Genomic DNA, 19,566 nt, shown 5'->3' with positions numbered 1-19,566 from the left:
GTGCTTAGGCTCCATCAGTACAGTCCTAAGGTACATCAGTACAGTCCTTAGACTCCATCAGTGTAGTCCTTAGACTCCATCAGTACAGTCCTTAGGCTCCATCAGTGCAGTCCTTAGGCTCCATCAGTACAGTCCTTAGGCTCCATCAGTGCAGTGCTTAGACTCCATCAGTACAGTCCTTAGGCTCCATCAGTGCAGTCCTTAGGCTCCATCAGTACAGTCCTTAGGCTCCATCAGTGCAGTCCTTAGACTCCATCACTGCAGTCCTTAGGCTCCATCAGTACAGTCCTTAGGCTCCATCAGTGCAGTCCTTAGACTCCATCAGTACAGTCCTTAGGCTCCATCAGTACAGTCCTTAGGCTCCGTCAGTACAGTCCTTAGACTCCATCAGTACAGTCCTTAGGCTCCATCAGTGCAGTCTTTAGACTCCATCAGTACAGTCATTAGGCTCCATCAGTACAGTCCTTAGGTTCCATCAGTGCAGTCCTTCGGCTCCATCAGTGCAGTCCTTAGACTCCGTCAGTGCAGTCCTTAGACTCCATCAGCACAGTCCTTAGGCTCCATCAGTGCAGTGCTTAGGCTCCATCAGTGCAGTCCTTAGGCTCCATCAGTGCAGTCCTTAGGCTCCATCAGTGCAGTCCTTAGGCTCCATCAGTGCAGTCCTTAGGCTCCATCAGTACAGTCCAAAGGTCCATCAGTACAGTCCTTAGGCTCCATCAGTACAGTCCTTAGGCTCCATCAGTGCAGTCCTTAGACTCCGTCAGTACAGTCCTTAGGCTCCATCAGTGCAGTCCTTAGACTCCGTCAGTACAGTCCTTAGGCTCCATCAGTGCAGTCCTTAGACTCCGTCAGTACAGTCCTTAGGTTCCATCAGTGCATAGGCATCCTGTAACTCCCAGTTTCCCCACCACCATATGCCCCTGCCATGTTTAGTGAGTTCTGCATGCCCATCTGCAGACCCGGGACCAGCATGGTGTGTGCCTTTGGGTAGAGGTAAGGGAGATCAGTGAACGTCCATTCGCTGATCACCCCTTCCTGCTAATTCTGGTGTCACTTTCCCCCAGACAGTATGGCTGTGGAACAATGTGATGATCCGGATGATCCGATGTCTCATTAAAGAGAACCTGTCACCAAAATAAAAATCACATAGGGGACATTTTTTCCCCTATGTAATGGAAAAAATAGTTTAGTAAAAAAAGTGTAATTACACCCAAGTACTTAAACCCCCCCCCAAAAAAAAATCGGACTCTCCCACCCCCACATACAGACAAACATAAATGTAAGCATTGGGGCGCCTACAAATGAAAACGTTGATTGCACTATAACAGTGACCTCCAAACTGTGGCCCAGAGGCAGGATGTGGCCCTTTGCTTGCTTTTAACTGGCCCTTGGGGCGCTATTTCATCCACAGCCAACAATGGGGCACAACTCCTCCCAATGATACCAACAATGGGGCTCAATTCCTCCCAATGACACCAACAATGGAGTACAATTCCTCCTGATGACATCAACAATGGAGTACAATTCCTCCCAATGATACCAACAATGGGGCACAATTCCTTCCAATGACACCAACAATGGGGCACAATTCCTTCCAATGACACCAACAATGGGGCACAATTCCTCCCAATGACACCAACAATGGGCCCAATAACACCAATGATGGGGCACATTTCCTCCCAGTGAATCCAACAATGGGGCATCATTCCTCCCACTGACACCAAAGAAGGGTCATGGTTTATTCCCACTGACACAGGACCTTCTCTACTTCCAATGACCACAATCCACCCCCCCTAAAGTCGGAGGGACAGTAAACTGGCCCTTTATTTAGAAGGTTTGGAGACCCCTGCACTACACGTTACACATCATCACACATGCTAAAGTGGGAGCAATAATTCTAGTCCCAATATTCACAGTTAGCTCTAAAGTGATGACCTGTCGGGGCTTTTAAAGCATCGCCTATGGAAAGTATAGGATACCAAAGATTGTCGTTGTACAGGCGCATGCAATTCTAAGCCTTGACATGTTTGGTATCTATTTACTCGGCACAACCTCTTCTTTTATGCTTTACAAAAAAAAATCTGTAATATTTTGTGTTTACGTGCTCTAAAATTAACTTTATGTACTCTTTACTGAAAATTTACACTTGATAAACCGTTGCACAAATCTCGTATGACATAGAAAATTGGAACTACCACTATTTTATTCTCCCCGGGTGTCTGCTTTCAGAAAATCCATAATGTTTGGGGTTTTAACTCATCTTCAGGCATAAAATGATTTTTGAAACCTTCCTTTAAAGAAAAACTGCTCTGGCCGTAAAAGAGTTAAAGGGGAGCTCTAATACTGGAACTCTGGTGTCACGGAGTTACTTTTTTTGTGGTTGTATGGTCACTTAAATGTAGGCTTTTAAAAAATGGTTATGCTTTTGCAAACATGTAACTGTTAAAGTGAATATATCCTCAATGCCTAAAACTGTGCTCTCCAAACTGCGGCCCAGTGGCCAGATGCAGAAGTTTGCTTGCTTTTATCTGGCTCTTGGGGTATTATTTCATCCACTGACACCAACAATGGGACATAGTTCACCCCACTGACACTAATGAAGGGGCACAATTCCTCCCAATGACACCAAGGATGGGGTACAATTCCCCCCCCACTGACACCAACGATGGGGAACTATTCCTCCCACTGATAATAACAATGGGTAACTATTCCTTCCACTGATACCAACTATGAGGCACTATTTCCCCCACTGACACCAACGATGGAGAACTATTCCTTCCACTGATACCAACTATGAGGCACTATTCCCACCACTGACACCAACGATGGAGAATTATTCCTTCCACTGATACCAACGATGGGGCACTATTCCTCCCAGTGACACCAACGATGGGGCACTATTCCTCCCACTGATACCAATGATGAGGCACTATTCCTCCCACTGATAGTAACTATGGGCTACAATTCTTCCCACTGACACCAAAGATGGGGCACTATTCCTTCCACTGATACCAACAATGGGCTACAATTCCTCCCACTGACACCTAAGATGGGGCACTGTTCCTCCCACTGACACCAATGATGGGCTAAAATTCCTCCCACTGACATCAATGATGGGACACAATTCCTCCCACTGACACCAACAATGAGCTACAATTCCTCCCATTGACACCAATGATGCAGCACAATTCCTCCAACTGACACCAACAATGGGCTGCTTTTCCTCCCACTGACACCAACAATGGGGCCCAGTTCCTCCCACTGACACCTAAGATGGGGCACTGTTCCTCCCACTGACACCAACGATGGGCTAAAATTCCTCCTACTGACATCAATAATGGGACACAATTCCTCCCAGTGACACCAACAATGAGCTACAATTCCTCCCATTGACACCAGTGATGGGGCACTATTCCTCCCACTGACACCAACGATGGGACACAGTTCCTCTCACTGACACCAAAGATGGAGCACTATTTCTTCCATTGATACCAACGATTGGCTACAATTCCTCCCACTGAGAGCACCAATGGGGCACTTTTCCTCCTACTCACACCAAAAATAGGGCATTGTTTTTCCCCACTGACCTTTACTCACACTGGCCACAATCCGGCTCCCCTAAAGTCTGAAGGACAGCAAACTGGCCCTCTGTTTAGAACAGGGGTGGGCAACTGTGGCCCTCCAGCTGTTGGTGAACTACAAGTCCCATCATGCCTCTGCCTTTGGGAGTCTTGCTTGTAACTGTCAGTTTTGCAGTGCCTCATGGGACTTGTAGTTCTACAACAGCTGGAGGGCCACAGTTGCCCACCCCTGGTTTAGAAGGATTGGGGAGACCTGCTGTGAAAGTTTCAAAGCAATAAGAAATATAAGAATTCTGTGTGACACCTCCCTTTCTGTATGTAATATGAGGGCCTGTCTGATTGGATAGAATTAGAAGGAATAGTTGAACCACTTCCAGTCCGGACACTTTCACCCCCTTCCTGTCCAGAACAGTTTTCAGCTTTTAGCGCTTTCACACTTTGAATAACAATTGCGCGGTCATGCAACACTGTACCCATATGAATTTTTTAGCATTTGTTTGAGACAGATAAAGCTTTATTTTGGTGGTATTTATTCACCGCTGGGATTTTTATTTTTTTTTTGCTATAAATAAAAAAGTCCAAAAATTTTGAAAAAAAGTGTTTTTCTTATAAAATTTTGCAAATAAATAATATTTCATCATAAATCTTGGCCAAAATTTATTCCGTTATCTTTTTAGTAAAAAAAAAAATAACCCAAATTAGTTTAAAACCAAAAATTATAATTTTTAAACATTTTTTTTACATTTTTATTTTTTTATATTATTATTATTATTATTTTTTACATACTGTCACCCTAGCAGTACAGTTTCACCGTGGTGACACTGTACTACTTGTGGGGGGGTGATGAAGATTTTTTTTTTTATACACTGATTGGTTTTACACCCATAAAGGCTGTAAAAGCAATCATTTCTCCTTCTCTCTGGCTGCATTTTTGCAGCCATTGAGAACTACTGTGTGAGCTGTGATTGGTCACAGCTTGTCACATGGTACAAGGCTGTTGTGAATAGCCCTGTACCATGTGATCTCTGTGATCATTCACAGATTTCACATGTAGTAAGCGATGATGTCAGAAGTGACATCTTGCTTACTTCTGCATGTGATCACTGATTGGCACAGAGGTCCCATCCGATGATCAGTATTTCACTGTGTCCGGAGGACACAGCGGGCGTCGGATCACGGTGCTGCGCGCTCCCAGGGAGCGCTCACAAGCAGGGTGTGGCGAGGCCGTTTATATACATGGGTCGGACGGGAGGAACTGCTCGGGGATTTTTCAGTCTGTCACTCTGAAACTTTTCACACGTAGATTGAAGTGTTTGGCCATTTTGTCTAAGTAGGTCAGTGTGGCAGGTTTTGTCAGTTTAACATCTGATTTCCTGAACTGTAGAGAGTCTTATAACTCCTCTCTACATCCCCTGCTTCCTCCTCCCTCCACAGTTCTCTTGCTGAAGATGACAACAAATATCCAGCAGAGGAAAAAAAAAAATCACAATTTGATACTTTTGTCCTAGCTTTACCAATTTTTAACAGGGTGTTAGACACGTAGCTTTCATTTTTGTTCCTTTAACTGACAATTGCGCGGTGATGCAACACTGCACCCAAATTAAATTTACATCCTTTTTTCCCCACAAGTAGAGCTTTGTTTCGGTGGTATTTGATCGCCTGTGCGTTTTTTATTTTTTGCGCTATAAACAAAAAAAGACCGACTGTTTACACACACCTCTCCCCTTTCACTGTTCCTCGGTGATTGCTGGGTGATGGCGGGGAATTTCCGGTCGGGACACGGCGATTGACGGCTGTAGCCGCCAATGGTGGTGCGGGTAGGTCGGCGCACGGGAGTTCCCCCTACCCGGCAATGCAATATCACATATGTATACGTTATTTTGCGCAGCCCTGATGCTGTGTAGCAGTAGTTCTGCTATCGGGAGTTATTGAAGTGGTTAAAGTGTTATTAAACCCACAACAGTACAATCAGTCTGTAGATGCAGTAAAGCATGCTTGTTATACTCACTGTGGAACCTAAGGGGTTAATCCTCTGCATTGTGTAAAAAGTATGCTTGGTCCTGTCTTCTCTGATCCTCCCCTTCTTCCATTGTCCCCCTCTTATCTCCTGATAATACATATCACGTGGAGTCACTCTGCACATGCTCAGTTTGGTGTGTATTGCTAGAGAGGTTTTTTTTTTTCTTGGGAGAGTGCATGTGATCAGCACAGGGACAATCAGCACTGTCCAGACAGAGGTCAGGGGATCTGCATCTTCCTAGAGCAGAAAAAAAACTCCTCCTACAAGCTTTATCTAGTGCTCGGCTAGACACTGACAGAAGTCACAAGACTGCTCTAACTGCTGATAAGAAAAGGTATTTAGCAGTTTATATTTACTAAAATAATTGCATTTCCATGTTGTGTGTACTGTGGGAGAGCAGATATAGTGAATGCAGGGTCCGGGGAGACCAGATATAGTGAATGTAGGGTCCAGCGACAGCAGATATAGTGAATGCAGGGTCCGGGGAGACCAGATATAGTGAATGCAGGGTCCGGGCAGAGCGGATATAGTGAATGCAGGGTCCAGGGAGAGCAGATATAGTGAATGCAGGGTCCGGGGAGACCAGATATAGTGAATACAGGGTCCAGGGAGGCCAGACATAGTGAACGCAGGGTCCAGGGAGACCGGATATAGTGAATGCGGGGTCCGGGGAGAGCGGATATAGTGAATACGGGGTCCGGGGAGACCAGATATAGTGAATGCAGGATCTGGGGAGACCAGATATAGTGAATGCAGGGTCCGGGGAGACCTGATATATTGAATGCAGGGTCCAGGGAGGCCAGACATAGTGAATGCAGGGTCCAGGGAGACCAGATATAGTGAATGCAGGGTCTGAGGAGACCAGATATAGTGAATGCGGGGTCTGGGGAGAGCGGATATAGTGAATGCAGGGTCCAGGGAGAGCAAATATAGTGAATGCAGGGTCCGGGGAGACCAGATATAGTGAATGCAGGATCTGGGGAGACCAGATATAGTGAATGCAGGGTCCGGGGAGACCAGATATAGTGAATGCAGGGTCCAGGGAGGCCAGACATAGTGAACGCAGGGTCCAGGGAGACCAGATATAGTGAATGCAGGGTCCGGGGAGACCAGATATAGTGAATACAGGGTCCAGGGAGGCCAGACATAGTGAACGCAGGGTCCAGGGAGACCGGATATAGTGAATGCGGGGTCCGGGGAGAGCGGATATAGTGAATACGGGGTCCGGGGAGACCAGATATAGTGAATGCAGGATCTGGGGAGACCAGATATAGTGAATGCAGGGTCCGGGGAGACCTGATATAATGAATGCAGGGTCCAGGGAGGCCAGCATAGTGAATGCAGGGTCCAGGGAGACCAGATATAGTGAATGCAGGGTCTGAGGAGACCAGATATAGTGAATGCGGGGTCCGGGGAGAGCGGATATAGTGAATGCAGGGTCCAGGGAGAGCAAATATAGTGAATGCAGGGTCCGGGGAGACCAGATATAGTGAATGCAGGATCTGGGGAGACCAGATATAGTGAATGCAGGGTCCGGGGAGACCAGATATAGTGAATGCAGGGTCCAGGGAGGCCAGACATAGTGAATGCAGGGTCCGGGGAGACCAGATATAGTGAATGCAGGGTCTGAGGAGACCAAATATAGTGAATGCAGGGTCCAGGGAGGCCAGACATAGTGAATGCAGAGTCCAGGGAGACCAGATATAGTGAATGCAGGATCTGAGGAGACCAGATATTGTGAATGCAGGGTCCGGGGAGACCGGATAGAGTGAATGCAGGGTCCGGGGAGACCAGATATAGTGAATGCAGGGTCCGAGGAGACCAGATATAGTGAATGCAGGGTCCGAGGAGACCGGATATAGTGAAAGCAGGGTCCAGGGAGACCAGATATAGTGAATGCAGGGTCTGAGGAGACCAGATATAGTAAAGGCGGGGTCCGGGGAGACCAGATATAATGAGTGCAGGGTCTGGGGAGACCAGATATAGTGAATACAGGGTCCGGGGAGACCAGATATAGTGAATGCAGGGTCCGGGAGACCAGATATAGTGAATGCAGGGTCTGGGGAGATCGGATATAGTGAATGCAGGGTCTGTGGAGACCAGATATAGTGGATGCAGGGTCTGGGGAGACCAGATATAGTGAATGCAGGGTCCGGGGAGACCAGATATAGTGAATGCAGGGTCCGGGGAGACCAGATATAGTGAATGCAGGGTCCGGGGAGACCGGATATAGTGAATGCAGGGTCCGGGGAGACCAGATATAGTGAATGCAGGGCCCATGGAGACCAGATATAGTGGATGCAGGGTCCGGGGAGAAAGGATATAGTGAATACGGGGTCCGGGGAGACCAGATATAGTGAATGCAGGATCTGGGGAGACCAGATATAGTGAATGCAGGGTCCGGAGAGACCAGATATAGTGAATGCAGGGTCCAGGGAGGCCAGACATAGTGAATGCAGGGTCCAGGGAGACCAGATATAGTGAATGCAGGGTCTGAGGAGACCAGATATAGTGAATGCGGGGTCCGGGGAGAGCGGATATAGTGAATGCAGGGTCCAGGGAGAGCAGATATAGTGAATGCAGGGTCCGGGGAGACCAGATATAGTGAATGCAGGATCTGGGGAGACCAGATATAGTGAATGCAGGGTCCGGGGAGACCAGATATAGTGAATGCAGTGTCCAGGGAGGCCAGACATAGTGAATGCAGGGTCCAGGGAGACCAGATATAGTGAATGCAGGGTCTGAGGAGACCAAATATAGTGAATGCAGGGTCCAGGGAGGCCAGACATAGTGAATGCAGAGTCCAGGGAGACCAGATATAGTGAATGCAGGATCTGAGGAGACCAGATATTGTGAATGCAGGGTCCGGGGAGACCGGATAGAGTGAATGCAGGGTCCGGGGAGACCAGATATAGTGAATGCAGGGTCCGAGGAGACCGGATATAGTGAATGCAGGGTCCGGGGAGACCGGATATAGTGAAAGCAGGGTCCAGGGAGACCAGATATAGTGAATGCAGGGTCTGAGGAGACCAGATATAGTAAAGGCGGGGTCTGGGGAGACCAGATATAGTGAATACAGGGTCCGGGGAGACCAGATATAGTGAATGCAGGGTCCGGGAGACCAGATATAGTGAATGCAGGGTCTGGGGAGATCGGATATAGTGAATGCAGGGTCTGGGGAGACCAGATATAGTGAATGCAGGGTCCGGGGAGACCAGATATAGTGAATGCAGGGTCCGGGGAGACCAGATATAGTGAATGCAGGGTTCGGGGAGACCGGATATAGTGAATGCAGGGTCCGGGGAGACCAGATATAGTGAATGCAGGGCCCATGGAGACCAGATATAGTGGATGCAGGGTCCGGGGAGAAAGGATATAGTGAATACGGGGTCCGGGGAGACCAGATATAGTGAATGCAGGGTCCGGGGAGACCAGATATAGTGAATGCAGGGTCCAGGGAGGCCAGACATAGTGAATGCAGGGTCCAGGGAGACCAGATATAGTGAATGCAGGGTCTGAGGAGACCAGATATAGTGAATGCGGGGTCCGGGGAGAGCGGATATAGTGAATGCAGGGTCCAGGGAGAGCAGATATAGTGAATGCAGGGTCCGGGGAGACCAGATATAGTGAATGCAGGATCTGGGGAGACCAGATATAGTGAATGCAGGGTCCGGGGAGACCAGATATAGTGAATGCAGGGTCCAGGGAGGCCAGACATAGTGAATGCAGGGTCCAGGGAGACCAGATATAGTGAATGCAGGGTCTGAGGAGACCAGATATAGTGAATGCAGGGTCCAGGGAGGCCAGACATAGTGAATGCAGAGTCCAGGGAGACCAGATATAGTGAATGCAGGATCTGAGGAGACTAGATATTGTGAATGCAGGGTCCGGGGAGACCGGATATAGTGAATGCAGGGTCCGGGGAGACCAGATATAGTGAATGCAGGGTCCGAGGAGACCGGATATAGTGAATGCAGGGTCCGGGGAGACCGGATATAGTGAAAGCAGGGTCCAGGGAGACCAGATATAGTGAATGCAGGGTCCGGGGAGACCAGATATAGTGAGTGCAGGGTCTGGGGAGACCAGATATAGTGAATACAGGGTCCGGGGAGACCAGATATAGTGAATGCAGGGTTCGGGAGACCAGATATAGTGAATGCAGGGTCCGGGGAGATCGGATATAGTGAATGCAGGGTCTGTGGAGACCAGATATAGTGGATGCAGGGTCTGGGGAGACCAGATATAGTGAATGCAGGGTCCGGGGAGACCAGATATAGTGAATACAGGGTCCAGGCAGGCCAGACATAGTGAACGCAGGGTCCAGGGAGACCAGATATAGTGAATGCAGGGTCCGGGGAGACCAGATATAGTGAATACAGGGTCCAGGGAGGCCAGACATAGTGAACGCAGGGTCCAGGGAGACCGGATATAGTGAATGCGGGGTCCGGGGAGAGCGGATATAGTGAATACGGGGTCCGGGGAGACCAGATATAGTGAATGCAGGGTCCGGGGAGACCTGATATATTGAATGCAGGGTCCAGGGAGGCCAGACATAGTGAATGCAGGGTCCAGGGAGACCAGATATAGTGAATGCAGGGTCTGAGGAGACCAGATATAGTGAATGCGGGGTCTGGGGAGAGCGGATATAGTGAATGCAGGGTCCAGGGAGAGCAAATATAGTGAATGCAGGGTCCGGGGAGACCAGATATAGTGAATGCAGGATCTGGGGAGACCAGATATAGTGAATGCAGGGTCCGGGGAGACCAGATATAGTGAATGCAGGGTCCAGGGAGGCCAGACATAGTGAACGCAGGGTCCAGGGAGACCAGATATAGTGAATGCAGGGTCCGGGGAGACCAGATATAGTGAATACAGGGTCCAGGGAGGCCAGACATAGTGAACGCAGGGTCCAGGGAGACCGGATATAGTGAATGCGGGGTCCGGGGAGAGCGGATATAGTGAATACGGGGTCCGGGGAGACCAGATATAGTGAATGCAGGATCTGGGGAGACCAGATATAGTGAATGCAGGGTCCGGGGAGACCTGATATAATGAATGCAGGGTCCAGGGAGGCCAGCATAGTGAATGCAGGGTCCAGGGAGACCAGATATAGTGAATGCAGGGTCTGAGGAGACCAGATATAGTGAATGCGGGGTCCGGGGAGAGCGGATATAGTGAATGCAGGGTCCAGGGAGAGCAAATATAGTGAATGCAGGGTCCGGGGAGACCAGATATAGTGAATGCAGGATCTGGGGAGACCAGATATAGTGAATGCAGGGTCCGGGGAGACCAGATATAGTGAATGCAGGGTCCAGGGAGGCCAGACATAGTGAATGCAGGGTCCGGGGAGACCAGATATAGTGAATGCAGGGTCTGAGGAGACCAAATATAGTGAATGCAGGGTCCAGGGAGGCCAGACATAGTGAATGCAGAGTCCAGGGAGACCAGATATAGTGAATGCAGGATCTGAGGAGACCAGATATTGTGAATGCAGGGTCCGGGGAGACCGGATAGAGTGAATGCAGGGTCCGGGGAGACCAGATATAGTGAATGCAGGGTCCGAGGAGACCAGATATAGTGAATGCAGGGTCCGAGGAGACCAGATATAGTGAATGCAGGGTCCGAGGAGACCGGATATAGTGAAAGCAGGGTCCAGGGAGACCAGATATAGTGAATGCAGGGTCTGAGGAGACCAGATATAGTAAAGGCGGGGTCCGGGGAGACCAGATATAATGAGTGCAGGGTCTGGGGAGACCAGATATAGTGAATACAGGGTCCGGGGAGACCAGATATAGTGAATGCAGGGTCCGGGAGACCAGATATAGTGAATGCAGGGTCTGGGGAGATCGGATATAGTGAATGCAGGGTCTGTGGAGACCAGATATAGTGGATGCAGGGTCTGGGGAGACCAGATATAGTGAATGCAGGGTCCGGGGAGACCAGATATAGTGAATGCAGGGTCCGGGGAGACCAGATATAGTGAATGCAGGGTCCGGGGAGACCGGATATAGTGAATGCAGGGTCCGGGGAGACCAGATATAGTGAATGCAGGGCCCATGGAGACCAGATATAGTGGATGCAGGGTCCGGGGAGAAAGGATATAGTGAATACGGGGTCCGGGGAGACCAGATATAGTGAATGCAGGATCTGGGGAGACCAGATATAGTGAATGCAGGGTCCGGAGAGACCAGATATAGTGAATGCAGGGTCCAGGGAGGCCAGACATAGTGAATGCAGGGTCCAGGGAGACCAGATATAGTGAATGCAGGGTCTGAGGAGACCAGATATAGTGAATGCGGGGTCCGGGGAGAGCGGATATAGTGAATGCAGGGTCCAGGGAGAGCAGATATAGTGAATGCAGGGTCCGGGGAGACCAGATATAGTGAATGCAGGATCTGGGGAGACCAGATATAGTGAATGCAGGGTCCGGGGAGACCAGATATAGTGAATGCAGTGTCCAGGGAGGCCAGACATAGTGAATGCAGGGTCCAGGGAGACCAGATATAGTGAATGCAGGGTCTGAGGAGACCAAATATAGTGAATGCAGGGTCCAGGGAGGCCAGACATAGTGAATGCAGAGTCCAGGGAGACCAGATATAGTGAATGCAGGATCTGAGGAGACCAGATATTGTGAATGCAGGGTCCGGGGAGACCGGATAGAGTGAATGCAGGGTCCGGGGAGACCAGATATAGTGAATGCAGGGTCCGAGGAGACCGGATATAGTGAATGCAGGGTCCGGGGAGACCGGATATAGTGAAAGCAGGGTCCAGGGAGACCAGATATAGTGAATGCAGGGTCTGAGGAGACCAGATATAGTAAAGGCGGGGTCTGGGGAGACCAGATATAGTGAATACAGGGTCCGGGGAGACCAGATATAGTGAATGCAGGGTCCGGGAGACCAGATATAGTGAATGCAGGGTCTGGGGAGATCGGATATAGTGAATGCAGGGTCTGGGGAGACCAGATATAGTGAATGCAGGGTCCGGGGAGACCAGATATAGTGAATGCAGGGTCCGGGGAGACCAGATATAGTGAATGCAGGGTTCGGGGAGACCGGATATAGTGAATGCAGGGTCCGGGGAGACCAGATATAGTGAATGCAGGGCCCATGGAGACCAGATATAGTGGATGCAGGGTCCGGGGAGAAAGGATATAGTGAATACGGGGTCCGGGGAGACCAGATATAGTGAATGCAGGGTCCGGGGAGACCAGATATAGTGAATGCAGGGTCCAGGGAGGCCAGACATAGTGAATGCAGGGTCCAGGGAGACCAGATATAGTGAATGCAGGGTCTGAGGAGACCAGATATAGTGAATGCGGGGTCCGGGGAGAGCGGATATAGTGAATGCAGGGTCCAGGGAGAGCAGATATAGTGAATGCAGGGTCCGGGGAGACCAGATATAGTGAATGCAGGATCTGGGGAGACCAGATATAGTGAATGCAGGGTCCGGGGAGACCAGATATAGTGAATGCAGGGTCCAGGGAGGCCAGACATAGTGAATGCAGGGTCCAGGGAGACCAGATATAGTGAATGCAGGGTCTGAGGAGACCAGATATAGTGAATGCAGGGTCCAGGGAGGCCAGACATAGTGAATGCAGAGTCCAGGGAGACCAGATATAGTGAATGCAGGATCTGAGGAGACTAGATATTGTGAATGCAGGGTCCGGGGAGACCGGATATAGTGAATGCAGGGTCCGGGGAGACCAGATATAGTGAATGCAGGGTCCGAGGAGACCGGATATAGTGAATGCAGGGTCCGGGGAGACCGGATATAGTGAAAGCAGGGTCCAGGGAGACCAGATATAGTGAATGCAGGGTCCGGGGAGACCAGATATAGTGAGTGCAGGGTCTGGGGAGACCAGATATAGTGAATACAGGGTCCGGGGAGACCAGATATAGTGAATGCAGGGTTCGGGAGACCAGATATAGTGAATGCAGGGTCCGGGGAGATCGGATATAGTGAATGCAGGGTCTGTGGAGACCAGATATAGTGGATGCAGGGTCTGGGGAGACCAGATATAGTGAATGCAGGGTCCGGGGAGACCAGATATTGTGAATGCAGGGTCCGGGGAGACCAGATATAGTGAATGCAGGGTCCGGGGAGACCAGATATAGTGAATGCAGGGTCCGGGGAGACCAGATATAGTGAATGCAGGGTCCGGGGAGACCAGATATTGTGAATGCAGGGTCCTGGGAGACCGGATATAGTGAATGCAGGGTCCGGGGAGACCAGATATAGTGAATGCAGGGTCCGGGGAGACCAGATATAGTGAATGCAGGGTCTGGGGAGAGCAGATATAGTGAATGCAGGGTCCGGGGAGAGAGGATATAGTGAATGCAGGGTCCGGGGAGACCAGATATAGTGAATGCAGGGTCCTGGGAGAGAGGATATAGTGAATGCAGGGTCCGGGGAGACCAGATATAGTGAATGCAGGGTCCGGGGAGAGCGGATATAGTGAATGCAGGGTCCGGGGAGACCAGATATAGTGAATGCAGGGTCCAGGGAGACCAGATATAGTGAATGCAGTGTCCAGGGAGACCAGATATAGTGAATACAGGGTCCAGGGAGACCAGATATAATGAATGCAGGGTCCAGGAAGAGTGGATAGAGTGAATGCAGGGTCCGGGGAGACCAGATATAGTAAATGCAGGGTCTGAGGAGACCAGATATAGTGAATGCAGGGTCCGGGGAGACCAGATATAGTGAATGCAGGGTCCGGGGAGACCGGATATAGTGAATGCAGGGTCCGGGGAGACCGGATATAGTGAATGCAGGGTCTAGGGAGACTGGATATAGTGAATGCAGGGTCCAGGGAGAGAGGATATAGTGAATGCAGGGTCTAGGGAGACTGGATATAGTGAAAGCAGGGTCCGGGGAGACCAGATATAGTGAATGCAGGGTCCGGGGAGACCGGATATACCGGAATGCAGGGTCTAGGGAGACTGGATATAGTGAATGCAGGGTCCAGGGAGAGAGGATATAGTGAATGCAGGGTCTAGGGAGACTGGATATAGTGAAAGCAGGGTCCGGGGAGACCGGATATAGTGAATGCAGGGCCCATGGAGACCAGATATAGTGGATGCAGGGTCCGGGGAGAAAGGATATACTGAATGCAGGGTCCGGGGAGACCAGATATAGTGAATGCAGGGTCCGGGGAGACCAGATATAGTGAATGCAGGGTCCTGGGTTTAGTGACACTTTAATATTAACGCATCCTTACACCCTACAGCACCGAGACAGTAACCTCTCCTGAAGCCACCTTATGGCAGTTGAGGGGACCCAGTGGCAGTTGTATGTTCTTCATATTTGTATTGTCCTATTACAGAACTGTACATTGTACATACAGATACTTGGGGTTCTTACTACAGCAGCATACTATTCATTATTCATTACATATTGCAAGAAAATTCCCAGAAAGCATTGCCCTGCCTGGTCCCTTTAACCCCTACTGCATTGTAAAATGTCTGTCACTGCAAGGACACAGAAAAAAAATGTTTCCTATGTGTCCCATGCACACTGCAATGCAGCATATGTACTGCAATAAAATGTGCTGCTGTACATTGTCATGAATGAAGTGTATGTTTTCTACACTACAAATAAAATTTGTACCAGGGCCAGATCTGTCTGATGTGGGGGTGTGGTAAAAAATGTCAGCGGGGCAGAGGATGGGAGGTCAGCAGGACAGAAGGAAGGGGGAAGGGGTCACTGCTGGCAGGGCAGAGGGCAGGGGTCACTACTGGCAAGGCAGAGGACAGAGGTCACTGATGGCAAGGCAGAGGAGTGGGGTCACTGCTGGCAGGGCCGAGGACAGGGGTCACTGCTGGCAGGGCCGAGGACAGGGGTCACTGCTGGCAGGGCAGAGGACAGGGGTCACTGTTGGCAGGACAGAGGACAGGGGTCACTGCTGGCAGGGCAGAGGACAGGGGTCACTGCTGGCATGGCAGAGGAGTGGGGTCACTGCTGGCAGGGCCGAGGACAGGGGTCACTGCTGGCAGGGCAGAGGACAGGGGTCACTGCTGGCAAGGCAGAGGACAGGGGTCACTGCTGGCAGGGCAGAGGACAGGGGTCACTGCTGGCAGGGCAGAGGACAGGGGTCACTACTGGCAGGGCAGAAGGAAGGGGTCACTGCTGGCAAGGCAGAGGACAGAGGTCACTGCTGGCAGGGCAGAGGACAGGGGTCACTGCTGGCAGGGCAGAGGACAGGGGTCACTGCTGGCAGGGCAGAGGAGTGGGGTCACTGCTGGTAGGGCCGAGGACAGGGGTCACTGCAGGCAGGGCCGAGGACAGGGGTCACTGCTGGCAGGGCAGAGGACAGGGGTCACTGCTGGCAGGACAGAGGAGTGGGGTCACTGCTGGCAGGGCCGAGGACAGGGGTCACTGCTGGCAGGGCAGGGGACAGGGGTCACTGCTGGCAGGGCAGAGGAGTGGGGTCACTGCTGGCAGGGCAGAGGACAGGGGTCACTGCTGGCATGGCAGAGGAGTGGGGTCACTGCTGGCAGGGCCAAGGACAGGGGTCACTGCTGGCAGGGCCGAGGACAGGGGTCACTGTTGGCAGGGCAGAGGACAGGTGTCACTGCTGGCAGGGCAGAGGACGGGACAGCGCTGGCAGGGCAGAGGACAGGGGTCACTGCTGGCAGGGCCGAGGACAGGGGTCACTGCTGGCAGGGCCGGGGACAGGGGTCACTGCTGGCAGGGCCGGGGACAGGGGTCACTGCTGGCAGGGCCGAGGACAGGGGTCACTGCTGGCAGGGCCGGGGACAGGGGTCACTGCTGGCAGGGCCGAGGACAGGGGTCACTGCTGGCAGGGCCGGGGACAGGGGTCACTGCAGGCAGGGCCGAGGACAGAGGCACAACTCCTTCTCCCATCCCTGCACTGCACATAGCCTGGGCACAGGCAGCAGAGCTCCTCTCCACACAACACGTACCTGAGAACAGTATAATGTCAGTCGTCAAGGACGGTATAGTGTGAGGCTGGGGCAAACTAGGGTTATAAAGTATCAGATTAGGGCAGCATAGTGGCAGGTTAGGGTTGGATTTCGGGGGACACAACTAAAATGGGGGGGGCATAGCCCAGACCCAGCACCCCCCCTAGATCCAGCCATGGTTTGTACAAAAAAAAGGGAGCCGTGTGATGCCCCCTCTCTTAGCTGGGAATGGAACTGCTGCTAAAGTGGTGAAGCTCTCCAGTAGCTCTCCATTCCCAAACAGATCAAGCCTCTTGATGTGCAGCCCTGTTCCTAAAAAGCCACGGACTGGTACGTCCATGAATCGGGGGTTGGGGACCTCTGCCCGATGTGATATAAAATACAGTTTAGCGAAGAAAGTGTAAAAAAAAATGAACCCACCTCAAAATTTTTTAAGCTCCCCCCCACCTCTACATATAAATTTAAGCTCTGTATCCGGGGCATCCATGCACAAAACCCCCAACTGCACTACAGATGTTACATACTGTTACCCACGCTGGAGTGGGAGCAATAATTCTTGGCCCGTTATTCATGGCTAACTCCAAACCTATAGCGGCTTTTAAAGTGTTGCCTTTGGAAAAATTTAAGGCTAAGGTCAAAGTTTCTCTCTATTTGAAGGCCATGGGAAATGATACGGCTTGACATGTTGGGTATCTGTTTATTCGGTGCAGCCTCATCTTTCATTTATTATTTATTTTACCCAAAAACAATTGGGTGATATATAGTATTTGTGTGTCCTAAATTTATCTTTTAGTGGGTTTTTTTTACTAAAACTTTGTGTTTGTTAAACTTAAAAAAATTGACACTTCCACTATTTTATTCTCTCTAGGCCTAAAATGATTTTTTTTTTAAATGTGTGCAAAAAACGCAAAAAACGTTTTTGTAGCACAAAAGTTAATGAATACCATTTTGTTAGCCAAGGTTCACATAATGGCCGGTTGATCTTTTCTGTCCGAGTCTGGTCAGCCACGGGTATCCGGTGACGCCAATTGAGACGAGGACTGCCTCTAGGGTTTGCATAGTAAGGATTTTTTCGACGTACTTTCAGTTTCTCAGATCTCCGGACCTTCCTATCCTCCAATTATGGTAATGATTAATTAATCAGAGCTGACAGGAGAAGCTATAAAGGGCCTCGTATATATGGAAGTAACCTGACTTCTTGTAAAGAACGCTGGAGATCCATTACATGATACTCCAATGGCTTTTAAAGACCAGAATTATTATGGTAGATATTATCCACTTCATCTCACACACAGAAAAGCTTAGTCATGAGAAAACCGCTATGAACCATACCAGGGGCGGACTGACCATTTGGAAACTCGGGCACTGCCCGAGGGCCCGGGGTCAGTAGGGGGCCCCATGAGATGCCCCTGGTACCTTTTTCATAGGCTTTTTTGTTTGGGCAAGGACACAGGGGCCCCATGATCCTCTATTGCCCGGGGGCCCCATGAGTTGTCAGTCCGCCCCTGAACCATACATTATTCTTTATGATTTTGGAGATTTTTACACAACCCGGTACACCCTGGAGTCCTCAAGTTACAGGCTCAGGTCCACATCTGAAATGCTCCTCTCAATGTGAACTCAAGTGCAACTTGAACCAACAAAAGCAGCTTGATGATCTTCAAAACCGTAATCATTTATCTATAGCAGTGGTTCTTAACCTTTTTGGAGGTACTGAACCCCACCAGTTTCATATGCGCATTCACCGAACCCTTCTTAATTGGAACAATAAAATATGATTTTTAAAATTCAAAACATAGGTATATATTTATACATAGGTGCACAAAATGAACAAAACCATTAAGAACAAAACCATTAAAACATGATTTTCACACAAAAACAAAATAATGAATATTTACCGCAAATCAGTGTGACTTCTGCTGTTGTCTTTCAGAGGCCAGTTCAGAAATGCGCGGCATTACCTTGGCAAGTGCCACTCTCATGTCATTTTCGCAACAAAGTCTGTTCCTTTTCTTCGTCTTTATGTCCAGCATCCTCGAAAAGGATTGCTCGCAAAGATATGTTGTAACAAACGGTATGAAAATTCATCCCCCATAGTAATTCATCCCCCATATAGTAATTCATCCCCCATATAGTAATTCATCCCCCATAGTAATTCATCCCCCATATAGTAATTCATCCCCCATAGTAATTCATCCCTCATAGTAATTCATCCCCCATATAGTAATTCATCCCTCCTATAGTAATTCCTTCCCCATATAGTAATTCATCCCCCATAGTAATTCATCCCCCATATAGTAATTCATCCCCCATAGTAATACATCCCCCATATAGTAATTCATCCCCCATATAGTAATTCATCCCCCATATAGTAATACATCCCCCATATAGTAATTCATCCCCCATATAGTAATTCATCCCCCCTATAGTAATTCATTCCCCATATTAATTCATCCCCCATATTAAGTCCCCAAGTCCCCCCTGTGTCAATTCACTTACCTTTGCTCCACGCGTTCCTCTCGCTGTATTCCCACGCCGTTCCAGTCTTCAGGGCGGACTGTGAGAGGAGCCTAGCTCCTCTCACGTTCGTCACGCTGCCCCGCCTACACACATCCTGACAGCCAATCACTGGCTATCAGGATGTGAGTGGCAGCGAGACTGGCCAATCATTGCATTTGAGTCCCTGCCGCCCGAGAGGAGGGAGGGGAGCGGGCGCCCGGCACACAAGAGCCGCGGCTTGCCGACCACTGGGCTAAGCGATGTTGCGTGACCACCTGCAGCCAATGATGGACAAGCGGGGCATGTCATCACAAATCATATGAGTCGGGTGTGGGTCACCTCCGCCGAACCCCCGAGACTGACTCACCGAACCTCTGGGGTTCGATCGAACCCAGGTTAAGAACCACTGATCTATAGTAAAGAGGACCAGTCACAGATGAAGCATAGGTCAAGGAGCCAAAGATCTTGGCCTCCATCATAAATATGGAATTTAAGCAATAATGAAACAGAACCTAAGCAGGACTGTCTGTGTTCTGAA

General features: G+C 50.0%; 1 protein-coding gene across 1 annotated transcript in view; it reads left to right on the top strand.

The window, feature by feature from the left end:
• LOC149451916 (dysferlin-like) overlaps positions 1–19,566 on the top strand; it is a 69,047-nt gene that overhangs the window by 28,685 nt on the left and 20,796 nt on the right. The window lies entirely within an intron of this gene.

This window comes from Staurois parvus, unplaced genomic scaffold, assembly GCF_062004578.1.
Source record: "Staurois parvus isolate SC_StPar_1 unplaced genomic scaffold, SC_StPar_1.0 ptg000507l, whole genome shotgun sequence".
NCBI classification, from domain to species: Eukaryota; Metazoa; Chordata; class Amphibia; order Anura; family Ranidae; genus Staurois; species Staurois parvus.
Note: the sequence above shows the minus strand (reverse complement) of the source record. Positions and strands in the feature narration are given on the sequence as shown.